Source organism: Sinocyclocheilus grahami, unplaced genomic scaffold (genome assembly GCF_001515645.1).
Source record: "Sinocyclocheilus grahami isolate Dianchi unplaced genomic scaffold, SAMN03320097.WGS_v1.1 scaffold1569.1, whole genome shotgun sequence".
Lineage (NCBI taxonomy): Eukaryota > Metazoa > Chordata > Actinopteri > Cypriniformes > Cyprinidae > Sinocyclocheilus > Sinocyclocheilus grahami.
In genome coordinates this window covers 60,991-65,378 of record NW_015506748.1, presented here as the reverse complement: position 1 = coordinate 65,378, position 4,388 = coordinate 60,991, and positions in this window count along the sequence as shown.

Here is a 4,388-nt window from a genome sequence, read left to right as displayed (position 1 = left end):
CAGCAAATGCAATGAGTTTGCTTCCTTCTTTTCTGAAAAGATCAATAATATCAGGAAGGCGATTAGCACATCCCCAAGTTATGCAGAGGTCAGACAGATTCAACTGCAATAACAAAAAGAAGATACTATGTCTGTTTTTGAAGCAATTGATTGCAACATTTTTCTTTTCTGAAAAGATCAATAATATCAGGAAGGCGATTAGCACATCCCCAAGTTATGCAGAGGTCAGACAGATTCAACTGCAATAACAAAAAGAAGATACTAACGCCTCACTTCTTTCAGGGACTTTTCCAAAACTTCTGAAAACTGCAGTTGTTAAACCCCTTCTGAAAAAGAGCAATCTTGATAACACCAATTATAGACCAATATCAAATCTTCCTTTTATAGGCAAGATTATTGAAAAGGTCGTTTTTAATCAGCTGAACAAATACTTAAACTCAAATGGATACCTGGACAATTTTCAATCTGGTTTCCGACCGCATTATAGCACAGAGACAGCACTCGTTAAGATAATAAATGATATTCGCTTAAATTCTGATTCTGGCAAAATATCAGTGCTGGTACTACTAGATCTCAGTGCTGCGTTTGACACTGTCGATCATATACTAATAGAGAGACTGGAAAACTGGGTCGGGCTTTCTGGGATGGTACTCAAATGGTTCAGGTCATACTTAGAAGGGAGAGGTTATTATGTGAGTATAAGAGAGCATAAGTCTAAGTGGACATCCATGAAATGCGGAGTCCCACAGGGCTCAATTCTTCCACCGCTCTTGTTTAGCCTGTATATGCTCCCTCTAAGTCAAATAATGAGAAAGAACCAAATTGCCTATCACAGCTATGCTGCTAATACCCAGATTTACCTAGCCTTATCGCCAAATGACTACAGCTCAAGAAGACCATTAGACAGCTGCAGCTCATCCAGAACGCTGCTGCCAGAATTCTGACTAGAACCAGAAAATCTGAGCATATCACACCAGTCTTCGGGTCCTTACACTGGCTTTCAGTTATATTTAGGATTGATTTGAATGTACTTTTACTCATTTATAAATCACTCAATGGCCTAGGACTTAAATACAGTGCAGATATGCTCACTGAATATAAACCTAACAGACCACTCAGATCATTATGATCGAGTCAGTTAGAAATACCAATGGTTCACACAAAACAAGGGGAGTCCGCTTTTAGTCATTATGCTGCCCGCAGTTGGAACCAGCTTCCAGAAGAGATCAGAGATTTTTATGATTATTTTACTTTCTTTTATGTAAAGCGCTTTGAATTACCATTGTGTACGAAATGTGCTATATAAATAAACTTGCCTTGCCTTGCCTTTTATCCAGCATGGAAACATTCATCAAAATTGACAGTAAAGACATATACTTTATTAGAAAACAAATTCAATTTTAAATAAAATATAACTTTTTTTAATGTTTCCACAAATATTTTAAGCAGCACTGTTTTCAACATTGATAATAATAATAAATGTTTCTTGAGCAGCAAATCAGCATATTAGAATGATTTCTGAAGGATCATGTGACTCTGAAGACTGGAGGAATGATGCTGAAAATTCAGCCTTGATCACAGGAATACATTTCATTTTACAATATATTCACATGGAAACAGTTATTTTAAATTCTAATAATATTTCATAATATTATTGTTTTTACTGTATTTTTCATCAAGTAAATGCAGCCTTTGTGAGCATTAGAGACTTCAAAAACACTTAATATATTTAAAAAAATATTATTTCTAAAAGTTCCATCCACTGAGTCAAATTCATGTAGACCTACAAACACAACTAAAACATACAGAAGAAAAAATAAATAAAAGATGAAACAATATCATAGAGAGGATCCCTGCGGACTCTCATGATAGTGTCAAAATCATTAAGTTATTTTGTTACTTAAGATATTATGCCTCTTTTTTGTTATTAAAGCTCGGAATCACCATCCGCATTCATTGTATGGAAAAGAGCAGATAAGACATTCTTCAGAACTACTCCTTTTGCATAAGAGAGCGTGTAAATCAAGACAAAATAGGTCATTTGTGGGTGAACCATTCCTTTAATGTGAGTTCATGGGTGAATGGTGCACAAGTCAATCATTAACATGGATAATTCATAATAAGAGTGGAAATTATGATTCTGCCTGCAATGAGACCCTTAAACTCGCTGGCCAGAAGTGTGTGTACTGTACAGCCACCGGTCATGCGTTGTTCAGTTGATAGCGTGTGCAGCTGCAGGAGATGGAGCTGTAAAGGAGCAGTCTTATCTGACACAAGCCATCCAGCCCTAATTACAGTGACACATTGCTACAGCAGATGGCTCAGTGGGACTGCCATACTTAGGACCATGTGATATTTCAGTTTTTCTTTTTTAATAAATCTGCAAAAATGTCAACAATTCTGTGTTTTTCTGTCAATATGGGGTGCTGTGTGTACATTAATGAGGGAAAAAAATTAACTTAAATGATTTTAGCAAATGGCTGCAATATAACAAAGAGTGAAAAATTTAAGGGGGTCTGAATACTTTCCGTACCCACTGTATAACTGAATTAAAAATTGTAATAAAAATGTAATTACTTTTTAAAATAAAAACTACATTTTACAAGTACATTTATCAGCAAAAAGGTTAATAAAAATCATTATTAAAAATAAATAAATTACATACTTTATTTTTATTGCAAAATACAAAGTACATTTTAAAAGTACTTGTCACAAAAAATTGTAAATAAATGTAAAAATAAATAAATAAATTACATTAAAAAAAAAATTTTTTCAAAATAAATCTCTAGTAAGGTCCAATAAATAACCATTAAAAAAAGTCAAGCTAGTGGCTTTGTTTGAACTGCCATACTAGCATGGCATACTTACTGAGTACTGTATACATAGTATACACCTTATTTTTTTGCAACAATAAAAGTAACAATAGTGTGCTACATTGATGTCACATGACCTCAGTATGTTGTGAGTGGCATAACTAATGGTTATTTTGTATTTTTAATCCAAATTAATATAAAAAAATTAGCTATTGGGAATTCCATCAAAAAAAGGAGGAAGTAAAAAATCACTGCTGATATTATTTTTAGTTCTTCCCTCAAAGTGGAAACTGAAGATGAAGTTTAGCACAGTGCTTTGTGTACACTGCTAATGTAGGAGGTCATCCGTGACTTCCAACCATAACAAACATTTGCATACTTTGCAAACTATACATACTGCAGAAATGGCAAGTATAGTGTGGTAGCATGCTGTTTCATACATTGCTGTTATGTAACTTTGTAAAAACAGGGTTAATCCTCATACCAGTGAAACTAAGGTGGCATGTGAGCTTGTAGCCCTAGATTCCTTACATTTTTATTCTGGTAATAGGCAGGGCAAAACTACTAGTGCCATACATCCCATGACCTCCATAAGCTCTAAGACATCATGTGAAAGTCATCCCCTCCGGACTCGTAACAGCAGCGGCCAAGACCCAAAACCCCATTCATTCACATTACACAAGTACTCCAAAGAGTTTTGCTGCATACTCTAGAACTGGTGGAAACCATACATGCATATTTACATCCGTACATGAGAGGAGTGAAAGTCTGTGCTCTGCAACAGATGTATTTCATTTGAAACCTTAGAGTATATACATTTTAGGTACATTAATATGCATTTGCATAAAACATCACAAATTATTAAAGCATTTTACCCTCTGTCAATGGAGAGTGAAACATCCCAGAATTGCTTTTTAACACATCAATGCTAAAAAATCAGTGCTTATCCCTGTAACTCACAAGAACCCCTTGAATGTGGAGTGTTTCTGCCGGTGGTGATGTTGCACTAGCACGCCACTGATATACCACAGTTAATTAGCTGCACTGTGTTTCAAGGATGTGTGGGTAAGAAGAAATTGGTTTGTAATGAGACCTAGCCTGCACAAGGTCTTCAGAGCATTCAGGGTCTGAGAAAACTGATCCAGCCTTCTGGAAAGTAATTTAACCCACCGCCTCGAGAGCAGTTGATGATGGGGGTTTATGCTTTGGCACACGTCTGTCATTGAACACGAGTGATTCTTTGGTCACAGTAATCCTTGTGACACACAATTGAAGACACAAGAATATTTCCAAATTGCTGACAAACAGGTAGACAGACAGACAGATCTTTCTTTCTGTATGAAAGACAGGCAGTAAAACAGATTAGATGGACAAACAGACAGAGAGATAGAGAGATAGAGAGATAGATAGATAGATAGATAGATAGATAGATAGATAGATAGATAGATAGATAGATAGATAGACAGATAGACAGACGGAAGAAAGAAAGAACGATCAGACAGACAGAGAGAGAGAGAGAGATAGAGAGATACAGATGCTAGACAGACAGATAGATAGATAAGACAGACAGACAGA